General features: G+C 43.3%; 1 non-coding gene across 1 annotated transcript; it reads left to right on the forward strand.

The window, feature by feature from the left end:
• Positions 1–2,179: 2,179 nt before the first annotated feature.
• TRNAK-CUU lies at positions 2,180–2,252 on the forward strand. Its single transcript has one exon. It is a non-coding gene; the product is annotated as a tRNA-Lys (tRNA).
• The last annotated feature ends 22,177 nt before the right edge of the window (positions 2,253–24,429 follow it).

The raw sequence follows: 24,429 nt of genomic DNA on the forward strand, positions 1-24,429 counted from the left end.
ATTTATTTTTGGTGCTTCCACATATTTTATTTTCTTTCTGGATTTGTACCCTTTTTTGACCAATTATTTTAGGTATTTGGGATAACTTAGAGTTATGTATTTTATGCAACATCAAACTCCACATGGAAGTTAGCTAGATGAATCGAATGTATTGGTGTGATGCGGACCTTGGAATGTAGGAAATCAGGTGATGGAGCACCAGGTGAGTGTTTTATTATATTTAGCGTTGTAATTTTCTATGATTGGTGTTTAGGCCATCTTCTAGACTATGGACGGTAGGGTCTGTGGCGCTATTTTAGTGGTGGTCATTCATTTGTTCATCTATTTGTGTGTCACAACAGAAATGATTGACCATCGCTGCACATAATCATCCATGGAAGTACCAGGACACTTTCCCTTCTCAACAAGGCTCATACATCAGCCTAGACCGAGCCCTGGAAGTAAATATCATTACGCAATGGCCACAGGTTCCATATGCAAGAAGCACATATCACATTATTTACAACAAGTTTAGAACTAAGAGACCACAACCTACATAAGCCAGACATCAACTGAGGAATAAAAAAAGCAACCACATCAGATAAACACTTCCAATATTCTTTTTTCACTATGCAGTCCAAGAACAAATGTTGTACATAGATAAATGTGCATTGAGTGTTGTTAGCAGATACATAGCTAATCCTGGAAAAGAGCACTGCAAAGCAGTACGGTGGATTTTTAGATACTTGCGAGGTACTTCTAATGCTTATTTACAGTTTGGGAAATCTAGAGATGGACTTGTTGGTTTTGCTATTCTAATTTTGCTGGTGATTTAGACAAGAGAAGATCTCTCACAGCTTATGTTTTCATCATTGGTGGTTGTGTTGTGGCCTGTGAGTTCGAGAGGAACTTTGCAGTGTGTTGTATCTCATTCCACTACTGATGTCGAGTATATGGCGGTTTCTGAGACATGCAAAGAAGCTATTTGGTTGGGAAGTTTGTACACTAAGCTTTATGACAATATGTCTTGCCCTACCATATTTTGTGACAATCAAAGTATTATATGACTTAAAAGAATCAAATGTATCATGAGAGAACAAAAACACATTGATGTTAATGGAGGTGCATGCGACTTGGCCGCCAGGCTTCGCGTGTCATCCTGTGAGGCTCCATGGATCCCTCCCACATGATCAATAATCCTCCCCCTAAACCTATCACAACGTTCCAAGTCAAAACTACTCCATAAAACGCGGTACAATACCATGGATGTAGCATTACTTCCCACATGATGGTCCGTTTCTATTGAATGTTTTGGGAGTAATGCTATACATAATAGGTTTACGGGGGTTTTACACGTACGTGGATTTTGATTGGAGATTAAGAGGGAGGAGGGGCTTTGATTGGAGATTAAGAGGGAGGAGGTGCTCAGCCCCGTGAAAATCATGGGGGAGAGGTTAGTTAGAAAGAAAGAATCCTAGTCAGTGTGTACTTGTGTGTAACTCTTTATACGTTTAGCATTATAGATGTTTTGGTGCTTGTCCCCGTCGGCACAGTTGTTAGCACGTTCATTGTTTGTATTTGCAGATCTCGAATCTCAACAAGTAGCCCAGTGTGTGGAGTTCACCTTGATCCGCGGTTCTGATACTGATATGGATATATTGCAACCGTATTTCTTCTCCAAGTTGCTAGCAACATAAGAGACTTTGTCTATGGTGGTGCTCTTCGAGTATTAAGTCTCAAGTTCCAGGCTAAAAACCTATGTTTTGGGCGGCCGCTGTCTCCGTGTGCAGCTCAACGCTACTCCTGGTACGCTCACACTTGCTGTTGTCGCCCAAAGCCAGCGCGCCGCTCACCGCGTGGGTGGCGTCCCTCACCGTGCAATCCGCCGCCAACGTGACACGCGTTACCACGCTCATGGTGGCCACTTCCACCAAAGCCAAAACCAAGAGCAAAGGTCGGTCGTTGGTGATTTGTTTTGCGCATGGCACTAAGAATTGTTGTGTGTTTGCGGATCGAAATTTGCTCACTAAGTTCTGAGGTTGTCCATTTCTTCTGTGAGTTGTAACCTACGATCAAGATGAGCAGAAACTTTTCAGAGTTTGTCTGCTAAAGAATCTTTTCCATTTTAAACTTTCATTCAAACTACGCATCACTTAAACTTGCCTCCCTATATTTCCTAATTTTGAAATTTGAACAAATTGCCTGTCTAGCTCAGTTGGTAGAGCATATGTCTCTTAACCTTGTGGTCTTGGGTTCGAGCCCCAAGGTGGGCGATAATGTTTTGTGTAGGCTGTTTCATATTCGTTTACATAGGACTAGGTGGAATAAATATGAACCACACATATTTGTGATAAAATGATCTCTCTAATCACCTTTTGCATCTCGTACAAACCACATATATTCCTGATAAAGGTGATCTCTATAACACCTTTTACATATTGATGTTCTCCAAGAATCATGCATTGGAAGTAATATAACACCTAATATGCACGAGGTGGATAACCCACAAACATTTGGAAAGCTGCATGAGTCGAATGTTGTGACAACCTAACATCGTTAAACATTTGCACACACTTTGGTCGAAGATAAGAGGTACGGCAAGTGAACCGATGTCTTTCGTATTGTACTGTCATTGGCAACCACTGCCAAGATCCAACGCCTTTTCCTTATTGTACCTTCATTCGCAACCACTGCCAAGATAATCAGTCATTTTGGAAGATCAACACATGATAGGGTTTCCTTGTCAAGATTAATGTACTAGACCGAGCCATGAGATTTTTCTTCCTAGTACCGTAGATGCCATTACCATTGAGATGTCAATCTAATTACTATCGCCTCTCACAAAGGTTGCAACATTATCCTCGAAGCACTGAAACCCAAGCAAAATAACACTCATTCCATCATGTGGACGGGCAATACCATAAATTTTCCTCACCAAACACGTGAAGGTCAAAGAAGAGGTTGATAAAAATACAGATTTCAAAGAAAATACGGCGCTACGGCATGCATGTCTACTTCTAATCCTCAATCATATTCAAGTTGTTCCAGTATAGATTCTTTTTGTGGGGTGGTTCCAATCTATTCTTAACCCCCATCATTTCAATCTCTTTTTTATTTCAAACGTTGTTATTGGTATTATTTATTTTAGAATATTTTTATTTTATGCATGTAGAATAGTTGTGGTTTCAATTATAATATGCACCTTTATTTTTTTCCATGAACTACCCTTGTTGCGGGTTTTTTATGATGCTAATATAAGTGTATCTTTTATTTCACTTTATCCTTCAATTGTAAAGTTTTAACATATGATTCTTTTGTTGTGAATAACAAATATGATTTAACATACTAGTAGTAGTAGGTTTGTGTTATGCCATGGGAATTGGTGATTTGTTTTGCGCATGGAACTATGAAATGTTGTGTTCCGTGGTTCGAAATTTGCTCATTAAGTTCTGAAGTTCTAAGTTTCTTCTAGGAGCTCCAACCTATGATCAACGCGACCATGAGGTGCGGGGAACTTTTCAATGTCCGTCTTGCCAAAAATATTTCCTATTTTAACCTTCCATTTATAATATGCATCACTTAATACTGCCTAAAATGTAAACGTAAAAATTTGAATTTGGGCCAGATTGCCCGTCTAGCTCAGCTGATAGAGCGCAAAGCTCTTAACTTTGTGGTCTTGTTGGGTCGAGCCCCAAGGTGGGTGGCATATTTTTAGTTAAACTTTATTTTAGTAGAAGTTGTCTAGAGTTATGCCTTTTCGAACAAACAAATGCAATGTTTAATATTCTTTTACCTCTGACTAGATGGAATAAGTCGGAAATACAAACCACAAATATTTTTCATAAAAGTGATCCCTGTAATCACATTTTTTACATATCACAAATGTTTGTGATAAAGGTGATATTTATAATCATACATCTCGATGTTCTTCAAGACTCCTACAAAGAAAGTTAAACATCGAACACCTCCTGATTCAAAAATCGGGATTGCATGAGAAGATCGCCCCCAAACTGCGGCGGAGGTGGTGACGATGGGGAGACGCTGCAGGAGGATAATGTTGACACACCACCAGGCTTAGCCTTCACCGTCTTGGAGATGGGCTTCAGACTCTAGACTCCAGCCCAGGAAGGTTGCCTCGGTGTCATCAAGCTCAAGATCTGGTTGGGTGGGTTCAAAAAGGAAGCTGGGTGGCTTGATACCGAGCACTTGCCTCCTCGAACGAATCAGAGTAGTGCTTGTATATGTACTTCCTGTCCGAATCAATTGCTTAAAAGAAGGATCGACAAAAATTAGCACGAACATTTCACCGAACACTTGTCGGGCGTTGTGACCCCTGTAAGGGCGAATGGTACCTGCGTCGGACGGACGAGGGTCTGGACCGACGGCTGAAGACAAGAGGCGGAGGTCGTGTGTAACGGTGGGGGTTGGGGAGTTTCAGAAAGGGATTGGCAGGCGGCCAGGGTAGAAGAACGACATCGTGGGCGAGATAAGCAGATGCAAAGAAAGAGGGGAGGATGGAGACGCGGGTCCGGATGAGGTTTTGGATGGCCCGGGTGTGTCAGAGTCCTACGTGGCTGGTTTTCGGAGTCCCGTAATGCCCTCCTTGTTGGCGGAAAAAATGATGTCCGGACTGGTCCGTAGACCGATGTGGGACGACATTGGATGACAAACTGCGTCCGAAAAGCTCTGTCCGAACACTTAGAGCATCTACAGCCAGGCTCCTCAAACCCGTCTCATACGCCCGGGCGGGCCGCCCGATCGCTGTCCGGTCACGTTTTTTGAGCCAGACGATCCCCTCAAACGGCTCTCAGACGCCTGGGCTGACCGGCACCCAGGATAGAAGAACGACATCGTGGGAGAGATAAAAAGTAGATGCAAAAAAAGAGGGAAGGATGGAGACGCGGGTCCGGACGAGGTTTTGGGTGGCCGAAGGTGTCAGAGTCCTACGTGGCTGGTTTTCGGAGTCCCGTAATGCCCTCCTTGTTGGCGGAAAAAAATGATGTCCGGACTGGTCCGCAGACCGATGTGGGATGACATTGGATGACAAATTACGACCGAAAAGCTCTGTCCGAACACTTAGAGCATCTACAGCCGGGCGCCTCAAACCCGTCTCATATACCCGGGCGGGCCACCCGATCGCTGTCCGGTCATGTTTTTTGACCTAGATGATCCCCTCAAACGGCTCTCAGACGCCCGGGCTGATCGGCACCCCTCATACCCAACCCAAATATGGGGCGGATATGGGGACGCCCGGGCACACCCGCCACGTCGGACCCGGCCTACCCGACCCCATATAAATTCCTCTCCATCCACTCACCGGACCAAACCCTAGCCACTTCACTCCCCCTCCCCTCCCCTTCCCTCTGCCACGCAAGCTTGTCTCCGGCTCTTTCCGGCCATCTCCGGCATGGCGGGAAGCGGATCCTAATCCTTCACCTCCAGATTCGTCGACCCGGAGCTCATCCCACGCGGCCCCAATGAGGGATGGCCGTCTGGCTTGCGCTCCGCCGCGCCCGGGGAGAGGCCCGTGCACGGCTACACTCGGACTCCATCCGTTAGGAATCCATTGTGTCCATCCAAATGGCGCATGGATTCGGCGTTAGGCCAGCCGTAGCTGCCTCGCCAGAGGCCGTGGGACCCATCTGGCATCCGAACGCGCTGGCGGACGCGCAACCCCTTCGTTGGTGCGCCGAGCATCGGGATGCACCATGGGCCTCGTCCAACGAAGCTCTCATAGGCGGAGCCAGGATTTCTCAAAGCCTAGGGTAAAACCATGTGGGTGTAAAAAAAAAACTAATCCTATTCCACGACACATACCAATGCATGTTAGAAGTACACAATTCAGAGTTGGAAGGAAATACGAACTCATCATTACCACCAGAGAAAATTTCAGAAAAAGATGCATGTAACAGTTTAACCGGAGCATCATGCCAAAAGCTGGTAGCAAATTAAGGAAGACTTTCTTCGTTTGAGCCCATCATTTTTTTCATCGGTGTAGTAGGACTTGGAGCTGTAAGATAAGATTCAGTGTTTAAAATCAAGACTTTGGACATAGTCTAAGTCTAATTCATGTTGACAATGAAATTAAAATTGACCGAAGTATAGAATCACCAAATAGCTTATTTCGGTTGAATTATTTTCCTATTTTTGCCGGTGTATTTCGGTTGATTCAGAGTAACTAGGGCGGAAAGGCTAGATGATACTACTTAATACTACCACCTAGTTTATTGCTCTCCTTTGTAATTTGTGTCAAACTTTGACCAAGGATTTAATTAACAAAATGTTAATGCATGTCAACAAGAATTATATCGTTGGATTCGTATTTTAACATAGCTTTCAATGATATAATTTTTTGTGGCATGCATGAACATTTTGTTAGCTAAATTTATGGTCAAAATTTGGTATAAAATACAATGGAACCAATAAATCAGGACGGAGCTAGTAAATTAACTGAGGTCGCTTTGGTAGCGCGAGGGGGGAAATATCCAATGCTACCAAGCCTTAGGTGCTACCGTAATACGGGCTCCTCAACGTCGAATTCTCATATCGGACAACTCTCAATAACTCTGCAACATTTATAAAAAAGGCTTCAAAGATTCCAAAAATTGTGCATTGGTCCAGCAGATCCAACAGCTCCCAGGTACCGTCCGATCTAAGAATCCGACGGCCCATATGCCCGTAACACGGTAGCATTTAAGCCTTGATAGCACCAGATACTCTCCCGTCAGGGCATATTAGGGGCACTGCTCTCCGATGAGACGATCTGAACACCGAGGCAGTTGGGCGCAGCCGCACACATACATTCCGCGCAGAAGGAAAGCGGTGTCGACGTTGCGAGGGTTTCTGGGCGAGATGATGAGGGGACCTCCTGTACATCGCCTTCAGCGCTCGTTATTGCAACAGGCGCTCACGCGCCGCGCTGCTGGGCCGGCTCAACAATCGCAGCAACCATGCTGCGAAAAAAATAAAGAGGATTTTAATACTGAAACTGTTTCTTTGGGAATAGAAGAATTCAAACTCGGCACACAGGCATCGAGAGCAGTAGCTCGTAACCACTAGGCTGAGATCATATCGTTGTCCACAATTAGAAACCAGTACTATTTGACCTTTCCTTCAATTAACACATATTATATATACCCAGCATAAATTATTTTGAAAAGAAATATAAATTAAAATAATTCTAAAAGTATTGAAAACAGCCACGAATTTGAAAAAAAGGTTCATATGAATTGAAAAAAAAGGTTCAGAATTACTGTTTAAAAGTTCATGAATTCGAAAATGCGCATGAAGTTTCCAAAAAAGTTCAAAAATACATTGGATTTGAAAAAAGTGCATCAGATTTGAAAAAAGTTCATTGAATTTGATAAAAAGTTCATCGAGTTTGAAAAAAGTTCATTGAATTTGAAAAAAAAAGTTCATCGAATTTAAAAAAAGCACATCAGATTTGAAAAACATTCATCGGATTTGGAAAAAGTTCATCAAATTTGAAAAATGTTCATCGGATTTGGAAAAAGTTCATCGAATTCGAAAAAAGTTCATCGATTTTGAAAAAGAGTTTGTTGAATTTGAAAAATGTTCATCGGATTTGGAAAAAAAGTTCATCAATTTTCAAAAAGAGTTCATTGAATTGGAAAAAAGTTCACCGTATTTGGAAAAAAGTTCATTGATTTGAAAAACGTTCATCGGTTCTTACAAAAAACGTGAAAAAGAAAAATCATTGATTTTGAAAAAGAACATGGTTTTTTTAAGATGAATTTTAAAAATGAAAAAAAGAACAAAACAAAAAGGGAAAAGAAAGAAAAGAAAAAGAAAACCCGAATAAAACCGCACCTGAAAATGACCAACGAACCGAAAAAAGGTTTAGGAAGCTTCCCAAAACCGGAGCAGTTCCCGCGACTTGAGGAAATAAAAAGAAGGAAAGAAGTTACTCCCTCTGTTCGAAAATACTTGTCATCAAAATGGACAAAAAAGGGTGTATCTAGAATTAAAATACATCTAGATAAATCTTTTTTTATTCATTTTGATGACAAGTATTTTCGGACGAAAGGAGTATAAAACACGAGTCGTTCTTTGGCTTGGTGGTTGTGGTCGATGGGGTTCAAGAGCAAACCGCGAGTTCGAATTCTCGCTGGCTCACACTTTTTGAGCTAATAGAAAGAAAAGGTAGATACATGGGCCGGCTCAGTCGCAGCAAAGGGACGTGCGCTGCATGCGCCGGTTTGCAGAAACGCTTATAACCGGCACTTGCAGCGCCAAATAGGGATTGCCGATGATGAGTCATTCTAAAAAGATCCTTTTCGGTAGCATTGAACTGGGTTGGCTCGTACGTTAGGTGGAAATCTCTCGTACGGGAGGGTGGAGTCTAGAGAGATCTATGGGCTAGAGCTTTGTGCTGGGCCTCTACACGTCTGGGGCTGGACTTCCTATCAGTCAAAATTCTTAAAAGAATGATCCCACGCGCGCCCCCTTCGTGGGCCAGCCCATTAACCCATCACGCCCTCGCTTCCCTCCCGCTCGCCTTCATTCGTTCGATCAAACGATCTCGCATTTGTTTTTTTTCGGCTGTATTTGTGATGTTCGTTCAGAAAAAAACAAATCATTGATTTACATAATAAATTCGCGAATTTGGAAAAAGTTCATCAAATTTCAAAAAAAGTTTATCGGCTTAAAAAAAGTTCATCGAATTCAAAAAAAGTTCATCGAATTAAAAAAAGGTTCATCGACCTAAAAATGAGTTCATCGAATTTGAAAAAAATTCACCGCATTTGAAAAAAAGTTCACCAAATTATAGAAAAAAAGTTCATCGAACTTGAAGAAAAGTTCACTGCATTTGAAAAAATTCCATCGAATTTTGACAAAAGTTCATCGAACTTGAAAATTAGTTCACCAAAATTTTGGAAAAAAGTTCATGAAATCCGGTGAACTTTACGAATTAGAATAGGGTACAAAGAAAAAGAAAAAAAGAAAAAGAAAAAGAAAAAGAAAGACAGAAAAAGAAAAGAAAGAACAAAAGATGTAAGAAAATGTACTTGATCACAAAACGTTTAGTGGCGGGCTGGTTATCACGTTGCATGCTGGGTTTGAATCCTCCCAGGTACGTCTTTTTTGCATCAGTTTAGAAAAAGAAAAAGGAATGTTGGCCGGACCTCGTCGCACAGGGGGGTATGCGCCCTGTACCATTAACATTGTATTCGGCGCTGAGGGCGCCAAATAGGATTCGGGAAAAAGAACTGCTGAGCTGTTGGTATTAGTTGGGCCACTCCTAGGGCTGACAGCCCCAATTGCCCCAGGCTTAATTTTGCCCCTGGAAGTTCCGTCAAAAATCGTTGCGTTGCATGTAATAATATAGATTTGGGGTAATTTGAAGTATCCGGATATGGAATATATTTTTTTAAGGCGTGGCCGGTCATTATCTATGACCACGGGCGTTTGAGAGGTCAGATTTATTAAGTCCGGCTATAAATGCTCTTACAATAGTTTTGAAGGTCCGCCTTGGAAATGCCTTAAGATAACATCGACCACCACCCCCACAAGGCAACTGACCGAGGCAGGCGTGGTCAATCTCCCTCGCGAGCTCCCCAAAAATCCTCTGCTCTCCACTAGCACTGGGTGTTGGGGAACGTAGTAATTTCAAAAAAATTCCTACGCACACACAGGATCATGGTGATGCATAGCAACGAGAGGGGAGAGTGTGTCTACGTACCCTCGTAGACCGAATGCGGAAGCATTAGCACAACCCGGTTGATGTAGTCGTACGTCTTAACGATCCGACCGATCCAAGTACCTAACACACGGCACCTCCGAGTTCTGCACACGTTCAACTCGATGACGTCCCGCGAGCTCCGATCCAGCAAAGCTTCACAGGAGAGTTTCGTCAGCACGACGGCGTGGTGACGGTGATGATGATGCTACTGACGCAGGGCTTCGCCTAAGCACCACTACGATCTACGATATGATCGAGGTGGATTATGGTGGAGGGGGGCACCGCACACGGCTAAGAGATCAATGATCAGTTATTATGTCTATGGGGTGCCCTCTGCCCCCGTATATAAAGGAGCAAGGGGGAGGAGGCGGCCGGCCAGAGAGAGGCGCGCCAAGGGGGGTCCTACTCCCACCGGGAGTAGGATTCCCCCTTTTCCAACTTGGACTAGGAGAGGGAAAGAAGAGGAAGAAGCGAGGAAGGAAAGGGGGGCCGGCCCCCCTTCCTAATTCGGATTGGGCTTGGGGGCGCCACCTCCCTTGTTCCTTTCCCATCCTTTCCACTAAAGCCCAATAAGGCTCATATACCTCCCGGGGGGTTCCGATAACCTCCCGATGCTCCGGTATATTCCCGATCTCACCCGAAACCATTCCGATATTCAAATATAGTCGTTCAATATATCAATCTTTACGTCTCGACCATTTAAAGACTCCTCGTCATGTCCGTCATCATATCCAGGACTCCGAACTACCTTCGGTACATCAAAACACAAAAACTCATAATAACGATCATCACCGAACTTTAAGCGTGCGGACCCTACGGGTTCGAGAACTATGTAGACATGACCAAGACACGTCTTCAGTCAATAACCTATAGCAGAACCTGGATGCTCATATTGGTTCCTACATATTCTATGAAGATCTTTATCGGTCAAACCGCATAACAACATACGTTGTTCCCTTTGTCATCGGTATGTTACTTGCCCGAGATTCAATCGTTGGTATCTCAATACCTAGTTCAATCTCGTTACCAGCAAGTCTCTTTACTCGTTTCGTAATACTCATCCCGCAACTAACTCATTGGTTACAATGCTTGCAAGGCTTATAGTGATGTGCATTACCAAGTGGGCCCAGAGATACCTCTCCGACAATCAGAGTGACAAATCCTAATCTCAATCTATGCCAACTCAACAAGTACCATCGGAGACACCTGTAGTGCACCTTTATAATCACCCAGTTCCGTTGTGACGTTTGGTAGCACACAAAGTGTTCCTCCGATATTCGGGAGTTGCATAATCTCATAGTCAGAGGAACATGTATAAGTCGTGAAGAAAGTAGTAGCAACAAACTAAACGATCATCGTGCTAAGCTAACGGAATGGGTCAAGTCAATCACATCATTCTCTAATTATGTGATCCCGTTAATCAAATGACAACTCATGTCTATGGCTAGGAAACTTAACCATCTTTGATTCAACGAGCTAGTCAAGTAGAGGCATACTAGTGACACTTTGTTTGTCGGTGTATTCACACATGTACTAAGTTTCCGGCTAATACAATTCTAGCATGAATAATAAACATTTATCATGATATAAGAAAATAAATAATAACTTTATTATTGCCTCTAGGGCATATTTCCTTCAGTCTCCCACTTGCACTAGAGTCAATAATCTAGTTCACATCTTTATGTGATTAGTTCACATCTCCATGTGACTAATACCCAAAGGGTTTACTAGAGTCAATAATCTAGTTCACATCGCTATGTGATTAACACCCAAAGAGTGATCATGTTTTGCTTATAAGAGAAGTTTAGCCTACGGGTCTGCAACATTCAGATCCGTATGTATTTTGCAAATCTCTATGTCTCCCACCTGGACTTGATCCCGGATGGAGTTGAAGCATCTCTTGATGTGCTTGGTTCTCTTGTGAAATCTGGATTCCTTTGCTAAGGCAATTGCACCAGTATTGTCACAAAAGATTTTCATTAGACCCAATGCACTAGGTACGACACCTAGATCGGATATGAACTCCTTCATCCAGACTCCTTCATTCGCTGCTTCCGAAGCAGCAATGTACTCCGCTTCACATGTAGATCCCACCACGACGCTCTATTTAGAACAGCTCCAACTGATAGCTCCACCATTCAATATGAACACGTATCCGGTTTGCGATTTAGAATCGTCTGGATCAGTGTCAAAGCTTGCATCAACGTAACCATTTAGGATGAGCTCTTTGTCACCTCCATGAACGAGAAACATATCCTTAGTCCTTTTCAGGTATTTCAGGATGTTCTTGACCGCCGTCCAGTGATCCACTCCTGGATTACTTTGGTACCTCCCTGGTAAACTAATAGTAAGGCACACATCAGGTCTGGTACACAGCATTGCATACATGATAGAGCCTATGGTTGAAGCATAGGGAACATTTTTCATTTTCTCTCTATCTTCTGCAGTGGTCGGGCATTGAGTCTTACTCAACTTCACACCTTGTAACATAGGCAAGAACCCTTTCTTTGCCTGATCCATTTTGAACTTCTTCAAAACTTTGTCAAGGTATGTGCTTTGTAAAAGTCCAATTAAGCGTCTTGTTCTATCTCTATAGATCTTGATGACCAATATGTAAGCAGTTTCACCGAGGTCTTTCATTGAAAAATTCTTTTCAAACACTCCTTTATGCTTTCCAGAAAATTCTACATTATTTCTAATCAACAATATGTCATTCACATATACTAATCAGAAATGTTGTAGTGCTCCCACTCACTTTCTTGTAAATACAGACTTCACGGCAAGTCTGTATAACACCATATGTTTTGATCACTTTATGAAAAGCATATATTCCAACTCCGAGATGCTTGCACCAGTCCATAGATGGATCGCTGGAGCTTACTCACTTTGTTAGCACCTTTAGGATCGACAAAACCTTCTGGTTGTATCATATACAACTCTTCTTTAAGAAATCCATTAAGGAATGCAGTTTTGACATCCATTTGCTAGATTTCATAAAATGTGACAACTGCTAACATGATTCGGACAGACTTAAGCATCGCTACGAGTCAGAAAGTCTCATCGTAGTCAACCCCTTGGACTTGTCGAAAAACTTTTGCAACAAGTCGAGCTTTGTTGACAGTAACACTACTATCAGCGTCCGTCTTCCTCTTGAAGATCCATTTATTCTTAATGACTCACCGATCATCGGGCAAGTCAATCAAAGTCCACACTTTGTTCTCATACATGGATCCCATCTCAGATTTCATGGCCTCAAGCCATTTTGCGGAATCTAGGATCATCATTGCTTCCTCATAGTTCATAGGTACGTCATGGTCAAGTAACATGACTTCTAGAAAGGATTACCGTACCACTCTGGTGCAGACCATACTCTGGTTGTCCTACGAGGTTCGGTAGTAACTTGATCTGAAGTTTCATGATCATTATCATTAGCTTCCTCACTAATTGGTGTAGAGATCACTAGAACTGATTTCTGTGATGAACTACTTTACAATTCGGGAGAAGGTACAATTACCTTATCAAGTTCTACATTCCTCCCACTCACTTCTTTCGAGAGAAACTTCTTCTCTAGAAAGGATCCACTTTTAGCAACAAAATTCTTGCCTTCAGATCTGTGATAGAAGGTGTACCCAATAGTTTCTTTTGGGTATCATATGAAGACGCACTACTCCGATTTGGGTTCAAGCTTATCAGTTTGAAACTTTTTCACATAAGCATCGTAACCCCAAACTTTAAGAAATGATAGCTTTTGGTTTCACCATAGTTCCTACGGTGTCATCTCAACGGATTTAGATAGTGCCCTACTTAACGTGAATGCAGCTGTCTCTAATGTATAACCCCAAAACGATAGTGGTAAATCGGTAAGAGACGTCATAGATCGCACCATATCTAGTAAAGTGAGATTACGACGTTCGGACACACCATTACGCTGTGGTGTTCCAGGTGGCGTGAGTTGCGAAACTATTCCGCATTATTTAAAATGAAGATCAAACTCGTAACTCAAATATTCTCCTCCACGGTCAGATCGTAGAAACTTTATTTTCTTGTTATGATGATTTTCCACTTCACTCTAAAATTCTTTGAACTTTTTAAATGTTTCCCACTTATGTTTCATCAAGTAGATATACCCATATCTGCTCAAATGATCTGTGAAGGTCAGAAAATAACGATACCCGCCGCGAGTCTCAACACTCATCAGACCGCATACATCAGTATGTATTATTTCCAATAAGTCAGTTGCTCGCTCCATTGTTCCAGAGAACGGAGTCTTAGTCATCTTGCCTATGAGGCATGGTTCGCAAGCATCAACTGATTCATAATCAAGTGATTCCAAAAGCCCATCGGCATGGATTTTCTTCATGTGCTTTACACCAATATGACCTAAATGGCAGTGCCACAAATAAGTTGCACTATCATTATTAACTTTACATCTTTTGGCTTCAATATTATGAATATGTGTATCACTACGATCAAGATTCAATACACCATTTATATTGAGTGTATGACCATAGAAGGTTTTATTCATGTAAATAGAATAACAATTATTCTTTGACTTAAATGAATAGCCGTATTGCAATAAACATGATCAAATCATATTCATGCTCAACGCAAACACCAAATAACATTTATTTAGGTTCAACACTAATCCCAAAAGTATAGGGAGTGTGTGATGATGATCATATCAATCTTGGAACCACTTCCAACACACATCGTCACTTCACCCTTAACTATTCTTTGTTCATTCTGCAACTCCAGTTTCGAGTTACTAATCTCAGCAACTGAATTAGTATCAAATATTGAGGGGTTGCTATAAACACTAGTAAAGTACACATCAATAACATGCATATTAAATATACCTTTGTTCACTTTGCCATCCTTCTTATCCGCCAAATACTTGGGGCAGTTCTGCTTCCAGTGACTAGTCCCTTTGCAGTAGAAGCACTTAGTCTCAGGTTTAGGTCTAGACTTGGGCTTCTTCACTTGAGCAGCAACTTGCTTGCCGTTCTTCTTGAAGTTCCCCTTCTTCCCTTTGCCCTTTTCTTGAAACTAGTGGTCTTGTCAACCATCAACACTTGATGCTTTTCTTGATTTCTACCTTCGTTGATTTCAGCATCACGAAGAGCTTGGGAATCGTTTCTGTTATCCCTTGCATATTATAGTTCATCACGAAGTTCTAGTAACTTGGTGATAGTGACTAGAGAATTCTGTCAATCACTATCTTATCTGGAAGATTAACTCCCACTTGATTCAAGTGATTGTAGTACTCAGACATTCTGAGCACATGCTCACTAGGTGAGCTCTTCTCCACCATCTTGTAGGCAAAGTGCTTGGCAAAGGTCTCATACCTTTCGACATGGGCATGAGTCTGAAATACTAATTTCAACTCTTGGAACATCTGATATGCTCCGTGGCATTCAAAACGTCTTTGAAGCCCCGATTCTAAGCCGTAAAGCATGGTGCACTAAACTATAAAGTAGTCATCATATCGAGCTCGCCAAATGTTCAGAACGTCTGCATCTGCTCCTGCAATCGGTTTGTCACCTAGCGGTGCATCAAGGACATAATTCTTCTGTGCAACAATGAGGATAATCCTTATATCACGGATCCAATCCGCATCATTGCTACTAACATCTTTCAACTTAGTTTTTCTCTAGGAACATATCAAAATAAACGGGGAGCTACATCGCGAGCTATTGATCTACAACATAGTTATGCAAATACTATCAGGACTAAGTTCATGATAAATTAAAGTTCAATTAATCATATTACTTAAGAACTCCCACTTAGATAGACATCCCTCTAGTCATCTAAATGATCACGTGATCCAAATCAACTAAACCATGTACGATCATCACGTGAGATGGAGTAGTTTTCAATGATGAACATCACTATGTTGATCATATCTACTATATGATTCACGCTCGACCTTTCGGTCTCAGTGTTCCGAGGCCATATCTACCTATGTTAGGCTCGTCAAGTTTAACCCGAGTATTCTGCGTGTGAAAAACTGTCTTACACCCGTTGTAGATGAATGTTGAGCTTATAACACCCGATCATCACGTGGTGTCTCGGCACGACGAACTTTGGCAATGGTGCATACTCAGGGAGAACACTTGTACCTTGAAATTTAGTGAGAGATCATCTTATAATGCTACCGACAAATAAAGGAGAATCAGATGCATAAAGGATAAACATCACATGCAATAAATATAAGTGATATGATATGGCCATCATCATCTTGTGCTGGTGATCTCCATCTCCGAAGCACCGTCATGATCATCATCGTCACCGGCGCGACACCTTGATCTCCATCGTAGCATCGTTGTCGTCTCCCCAACTATTGATTCTACGACTATCGCTACCGCTTAGTGATAAAGTAAAGCAATTACAGGGTGATTGCATTGCATACAATAAAGTGACAACCATATGGCTCCTGCCAGTTGCCGATAACTCGGTTACAAAACATGATCATCTCATACAACAAAATATAGCATCATGTCTTGACCATATCACATCACAACATGCCCTGCAAAAACAAGTTAGATGTCCTCTACTTTGTTGTTGCAAATTTTACGTGGCTGCTATGGGCTGAGCAAGAACCGTTCTTACCTATGCATCAAAACCACGACAATAGTTCGTCAAGTTAGTGTTGTTTTAACCGTATCAAGGACCGGGCGTAGCCACACTCAGTTCAACTAAAGTTGGAGAAACTGACACCCGTCAGCCACCTATGTGCAAAGCACGTCGGTAGAACCAGTCTCGCGTAAGCGTACGCGTAATGTCGGTCCGGGCCGCTTCATCCAACAATACCGCCGAACCAAAGTATGACATGCTGGTAAGCAGTATGACTTGTATCGCCCACAACTCACTTGTGTTCTACTCGTGCATATAACATCTACGCATAAAATCAGGCTCGGATGCCACTGTTGGGGAACGTAGTAATTTCAAAAAAAAATCCTACGCACACACAGGATCATGGTGGTGCATAGAAACGAGAGGGGAGAGTGTGTCTATGTATCCTCGTAGACCGAATGCGGAAGCGTTAGCACAATGCGGTTGATGTAGTCGTACGTCTTCACGATCCGACCGATCCAAGTACCGAACACATGACACCTCCGAGTTCTGCACACATTCAACTCGATGACGTCCCGCGAGCTCCGATCCAGCAAAGCTTCACAGGAGAGTTTCGTCAGCACGACGGTGTGGTGATGGTGATGATGATGCTACCGACGCAGGGCTTCGCCTAAGCACCACTACGATATGATCGGGGTGGATTATGGTGGAGGGGGGCACCGCACACGGCTAAGAGATCAATGATCAATTGTTATGTCTATGGGGTGCCCCCTGCCCCGTATATAAAGGAGCAAGGGAGAGGAGGCGACCAGCCAGGGAGAGGCGCGCCAAGGGGAGTCCTACTCCCACCGGGAGTAGGATTCCCCCTTTTCCAACTTGGAGTAGGAGAGGGAAGGAAGAGGAAGGAGGGAGGAAGGAAAGGGGGGCTAGCCCCCTTCCCAATGCAGATTGGGCTTGGGGGGGCACCTCCCTTGCTCCTTTCCCCTCCTTTCCACTAAAGCCCAATAAGGCACATATACCTCCCGGGGGGTTCCGATAACCTCCCGGTGCTCTTGTATATTCCCGATCTCACCCGGAACCATTTGTTGGAAATATGCCCTAGAGGCAATTATAAAAGGATTATTATTATATTTCCTTGTTCATGATAATTGTCTTTTATTCATGCTATAATTGTGTTATCCGGAAATCGTAATACATGTGTGAATAATAGACACCAATATGTCCCTAGTAAGCCTCTAGTTGACTAGCTCGTTGATCAACAGATAGTCATGGTTTCCAGACTATGGACATTGGATGTCATTGATAACGAGATCACATCATTAGGAGAATGATGTCGCTGCTCCGTACGTGTGTTGAACGCGGAGGTGCCGTCCGTTCGGTGCTAGGACCATCGGTGATTTGGATCACGATGAGTACGACTCCATCAACCCCATTCTCTTGAACGCTTCCGCGCGCCATCTACAAAGGTATGTAGATGCAATCCGATCACTCGTTGCTAGATGAACTCCTAGATGGATCTTGGTGAAACCGTAGGAAACTTTTTGTTTTCTGCAACGTTCCCCAACATTGGCATCATGAGCTAGGTCTATGCGTAGTTCTCTATGCACGAGTAGAACACAATTTGTTGTGGGCGTTGATGTTGTCAACTTTCTTGCCGCTACTAGTCTTATCTTGCTTCAACGGTATTGTGGGATGAAGCGGCCCGGACCAACCTTACACATACGCTTACGTGAGACCGGTTCCACCGACTGACATGCACTAGTTGCATAAGGTGGCTGGCGGGTGTCTATCTCTCCCACTTTAGTTGGAGCGGATTCGATGAAAAGGGTCCTTATGAAGGGTAAATAGAAGTTGAAAAATCACGTTGTGGCTATTACGTAGGTAAGAAAACGTTCTTGCTAGAACCCTATTGCAGCCACGTAAAACTTGCAACAACAATTAGAGGACGTCTAACTTGTTTTTGCAGCAAGTGTTCTGTGATGTGATATGGCCAAAGTTGTGATGAATGATGAATGATATATATGTGATGTATGAGATGTTCATGCTACTGTAATAGGAATCACGACTTGCATGTCGATGAGTATGACAACCGGCAGGAGCCATAGGAGTTGTCTTTATTTTTTGTATGACCTGCGTGTCATTGAGAAACGCCATGTAAATTACTTTACTTTATTGCTAAACGCGTTAGCCGTAGTAGTAGAAGTAATAGTTGGCGAGCAACTTCATGGAGACACGATGATGGAGATCATGATGATGGAGATCATGGTGTCATGCCGGTGACAAGATGATCATGGAGCCCCAAGATGGAGATCAAAGGAGCTGTGTGATATTGGCCATATCATGTCACTATTATTATTTGATTGCATGTGATGTTTATCATGTTTTGTACATCTTGTTTGCTTAGAACTACGGTAGTAAATAAGATGATCCCTCATAATAATTTCAAGAAAGTGTTCCCCCTAACTGTGCACCGTTGTGACAGTTCGTTGTTTCGAAGCACCACGTGATGATCGGGTGTGATAGATTCCAACGTTCACATACAACGGGTGTAAGACAGATTTACACATGCAAACACTTAGGATTGACTTGACGAGCCTAGCATGTACAGACATGGCCTCGGAACACAGAAGACCGAAAGGTCGAGCATGAGTCGTATAGAAGATACGATCAACATGAAGATGTTCACCGATGTTGACTAGTCCGTCTCACGTGATGATCGGACACGACCTAGTTAACTCGGATCATGTTATACTTAGATTACTGGAGGGATGTCTATCTAAGTGGGAGTTCATTGAATAATTTGATTAGATGAACTTAATTATCATGAACTTAGTCTAAATTTTTTTTACAAATATGTCTTGTAGATCAAATGGCCAACGTAGTCCTCAACTTCAACGCGTTCCTAGAGAAAACCAAGCTGAAAGACGATGGCAGCAACTACATGGACTGGGTCCGGAACCTGAGGATCATCCTCATAGCTGCCAAGAAAGATTATGTCCTACAAGCACCGCTGGGTGACGCACCTGTTCTCCCTGCAGAACAAGACGTTATGAACGCTTGGCAGGCACGTACCGATGACTACTCCCTCGTTCAGTGCGGCATGCTTTACAGCTTAGAGCCGGGGCTCCAAAAGCATTTTGAGAGACACAGAGCATATGAGATGTTCGAAGAGCTGAAAATGGTTTTCCAAGCTCATGCCCGGGTCGAGAGATATCAAGTCTCTGACAAGTTCTTCAGCTGTAAGATGGAGGAAAATAGTTCTGTCAGTGAGCACATACTCACTATGTCTGGGTTGCATAACCGCTTGACTCAGCTGGGAGTTAATCTCCCGGATGACGCGGTCATTGACAAAATCCTTCAGTCGCTTCCACCGAGCTACAAGAGCTTTGTGATGAACTTCAATATGCAGGGGATGGAAAAGACCATTCCTGAAGTATTTGCAATGCTGAAATCAGCAAAGGTAGAAGTCAAAAAGGAACATCAAGTGTTGATGGTGAATAAAACCACTAAGTTCAAGAAAGGCAAGGGTAAGAAAACCTTCAAGAAGGACGGCAAGGGAGTTGCCGCGCCCGGCAAGCAAGCTGCCGGGAAGAAGCCAAAGAATGGACCCAAGCCCGAGACTGAGTGCTTTTATTGCAAGGAAAGTGGTCACTGGAAACGGAATTGCCCCAAATACTTAGTGGACAAGAAGGCCGGCAAAACAAAAGGTATATATGATATACATGTAATTGATGTGTACCTTACCAGTACTCGTAGTAGCTCCTGGGTATTTGATACCGGTGCAGTTGCTCACATTTGTAACTCAAAGCAGGAGCTGCGGAATAAGCGGAGACTGGCAAAGGACGAGGTGACGATGCGCGTCGGGAATGGTTCCAAGGTCGATGTGATCGCCGTCGGCACACTACCTCTACATTTACCTACGAGATTAGTTTTGAACCTCAATAATTGTTATTTAGTGCCAAGTTTGAGCATGAACATTGTATCAGGATCTCGTTTAATACGAGATGGCTACTCATTTAAATCCGAGAATAATGTTTGTTCTATTTATATGAGAGATATGTTTTATGGTCATGCTCCGATGGTGAATGGTTTATTCTTAATGAATCTTGAGCGTAATGCTACACATATTCATAGTGTGAATACCAAAAGATGTAAGATTGATAATGATAGTCCCACATACTTGTGGCACTACCGCCTTGGTCACATAGGTGTCAAACGCATGAAGAAGCTCCATGCAGATGGACTTTTAGAGTCTCTTGATTACGAATCATTTGACACGTGCGAACCATGCCTCATGGGTAGAATGACCAAGACCCCGTTCTCAGGAACAATGGAGCGAGCAACCAACTTATTGGAAATCATACATACTGATGTGTGCGGTCCAATGAGTGTTGAGGCTCGGGGTGGCTATCGTTATGTTCTCACCCTCACTGATGACTTGAGTAGATATGGGTATGTCTACTTAATGAAACACAAGTCTGAGACCTTTGAAAAGTTCAAGGAATTTTAGAGTGAGGTTGAGAATCAACGTGACAGGAAAATCAAGTTCCTGCGATCAGATCGTGGAGGAGAATACTTGAGTCACGAGTTTGGCACACACTTAAGAAAATGTGGAATAGTTTCACAACTCACGCTGCCTGGAACACCTCAGCGTAATGGTGTGTCCGAACGTCGTAATCGCACTCTATTAGATATGGTGCGATCTATGATGTCTCTTACCGATTTACCGCTATCTTTTTGGGGCTATGCTTTAGAGACTGCCACATTCACTTTAAATAGGGCTCCGTCGAAATCCGTTGAGACGACACCGTATGAATTATGTTTTGGGAAGAATCCTAAGCTGTCGTTTCTAAAAGTTTGGGGATGCGATGCTTATGTCAAGAAACTTCAACCTGAAAAGCTCGAACCCAAGTCGGAAAAATGCGTCTCCATAGGATACCCTAAAGAAACTATTGGGTATACCTTCTACCTCTGATCCGAAGGCAAGATCTTTGTTGCCAAGAATGGATCCTTTCTAGAGAAAGAGTTTCTCTCGAAAGAAGTAAGTGGGAAGAAAGTAGAACTTGATGAAGTATTACCTCTTGAACCAGAAAATGGCGCAACTCAAGAAAATGTTCCTGAGGTGCCTGCACCGACTAGAGAGGAAGTTAATGATGATGATCATGAAACTTCAGATCAAGTTGCTACTGAACTTCGTAGGTCCACAAGGACACGTTCCGCACCAGAGTGGTAAGGCAACCCTGTCTTGGAAATCATGTTGTTAGACAACGGTGAACCTTCGAACTATGAAGAAGCGATGGCGGGCCCGGATTCCGACAAATGGCTAGAAGCCATGAAATACGAGATAGGATCCATGTATGAAAATGAAGTATGGACTTTGACTGACTTGCCTGTTGAGCGGCGAGCCATAGAAAATAAATGGATCTTTAAGAAGAAGACAGACGCGGATGGTAATGTGACCATCTTTAAAGCTCGGCTTGTCGCTAAGGGTTATCGACAAGTTCAAGGGGTTGACTACGATGAGACTTTCTCACCGGTAGCGAAGCTAAAGTCCGTCCGAATCATGTTAGCAATTGCCGCATTCTATGATTATGAGATATGGCAAATGGACGTCAAAACGGCATTCCTTAATGGTTTCCTTAAGGAAGAATTGTATATGATGCAGCCGGAAGGTTTTGTCGATCCTAAGAATGCTGACAAGGTGTGCAAGCTCCAACGCTCGATTTATGGGCTGGTGCAAGCATCTCGGAGTTGGAACATTCGCTTTGATGAGATGATCAAAGCATTTGGGTTTACGCAGACTTATGGAGAAGCCTGTGTTTACAAGAAAGTGAGTGGGAGCTCTGTAGCATTTCTCATATTATATGTAGATGACATACTTTTGATGTGAAATGATATAGAACTCTTGGACAGCATTAAGGCCTACTTGAATAAGAGTTTTCCAATGAAGGACCTTGGAGAAGCTGCATATATATTAGGCATCAAGATCTATAGAGATAGATCAAGACGCCTCATAGGTCTTTCACAAAGCACATACCTTGATAAGATATTGAAGAAGTTCAATATGGATCAGTCTAAGAAGGGGTTCTTGCCTGTGTTGCAAGGTGTGAAATTGAGCTCAGCTCAATGTCCGACCACGGCAGAAGATATAGAAGAGATGAGTATCATCCCCTATGCCTCAGCCATCGGTTCTATTATGTATGACATGCTGTGTACCAGACCTGATGTAAACCTTGCCGTAAGTTTGGTAAGAAGGTACCAAAGTAATCCCGGCAAGGAACACTGGACAGCGGTCAACAATATCCTGAAGTACCTGAAAAGGACTAAGGAAATGTTTCTCGTTTATGGAGGTGACGAAGAGCTCGTCGTAAAAGGTTATGTCGACGCTAGCTTCGACACAAATCTGGATGACTCTAAGTCACAAACCGGATACGTGTATATTTTGAATGGTGGGGCAGTAAGCTGGTGCAGTTGCAAGCAGAGCGTCGTGGCGGGATCTACATGTGAAGCGGAGTACATGGCAGCCTCGGAGGCAGCGCATGAAGCAATTTGGGTGAAGGAGTTCATCACCGACCTAGGAGTCATACCCAATGTGTCGGGGCCGATTAAGCTCTTCTGTGACAACACTGGAGCTATTGCTCTTGCCAAGGAGCCCAGGTTTCACAAGAAGACAAGGCACATCAAGCGTCGCTTCAACTCCATTCGTGAAAATGTTCAAGATGGAGACATAGATATTTGTAAAGTACATACGGACCTGAATGTAGAAGATCCGTTGACTAAACCTCTCCCTAGAGCAAAACATGATCAACACCAGAATTCCATGGGTGTTCGATTCATCACAATGTAACTAGATTATTGACTCTAGTGCAAGTGGGAGACTGTTGGAAATATGCCCTAGAGGCAATAATAAAAGGATTATTATTATATTTCCTTGTTCATGATAATTGTCTTTTATTCATGCTATAATTGTGTTATCCGGAAATCGTAATACATGTGTGAATAATAGACACCAACATGTCCCTAGTAAGCCTCTAGTTGACTAGCTCATTGATCAACAGTTAGTCATGGTTTCCTGACTATGGACATTGGATGTCATTGATAACGAGATCACATCATTAGGAGTGATGTGATGGACAAGACCCAATCCTAAACATAGCACAAGATCGTATAGTTCGTTTGCTAAAGTTTTCCAATGTCAAGTATCTTTTCCTTAGACCATGAGATCGTGTAACTCCCGGATATCGCAGGAGTGCTTTGGGTGTACCAAACGTCACAACGTAACTGGGTGACTATAAAGGTATACTACGGATATCTCCGAAAGTGTCTGTTGGGTTGACACGGATCAAGACTGAGATTTGTCACTCCATATGACGGAGAGGTATCACTGGGCCCACTCGGTAATGCATCATCATTATAAGCTCAAAGTGACCAAGTGTCTGGTCACGGGATCATGCATTACGGTACGAGTAAAGTGACTTGCCGGTAACGAGATTGAACGAGGTATTGGGATACCGACGATCGAATCTCGGGCAAGTAACATACCGATTGACAAAGGGAATTGTATACGGGGTTGATTGAATCCTCGACATCGTGGTTCATCTGATAAGATCATCGAGGAGCATGTGGGAGCCAACATGGGTATCCAGATCCTGTTGTTGGTTATTGACCGGAGAGCGATCTCGGTCATGTCTACATGTCTCCCGAACCCGTAGGGTCTACACACTTAAGGTTCGGTGACGCTAGGATTATAGAGATATTAGTATGCGGTAACCCGAAAGTTGTTCGGAGTCCCGGATGAGATCCCGGACGTCACGAGGAGTTCCGGAATGGTCCGGAGGTAAAGATTTATATATGGGAAGTCTTGTTTTGGTCGCCAGAAAAGTTTCGCGCATTATCGGTATTGTACCGGGAGTGCCGAAAGGGGTCCGGGGGTCCACCAAGGGGGTCCACCTGTCCCGGGGGGCACATGGGCTGTAGGGGTGTGCGCCTTGGCCTATATGGGCCAAGGGCACCAGCCCCAAGAGGCCCATGCGCCAAGAGATAAGGGAAAGGAAGAGTCCTAAAGGGGGAAGGCACCTCCTAGGTGCCTTGGGGAGGATGGACTCCTCCCTGGCCGCACCCTTCCTTGGGGGAAGGGCCAAGGCTGCGCCCCCCCCCCTCTCCCTTGGTCCTAT

Source organism: Triticum dicoccoides, chromosome 3A (assembly GCF_002162155.2).
Source record: "Triticum dicoccoides isolate Atlit2015 ecotype Zavitan chromosome 3A, WEW_v2.0, whole genome shotgun sequence".
Lineage (NCBI taxonomy): Eukaryota > Viridiplantae > Streptophyta > Magnoliopsida > Poales > Poaceae > Triticum > Triticum dicoccoides.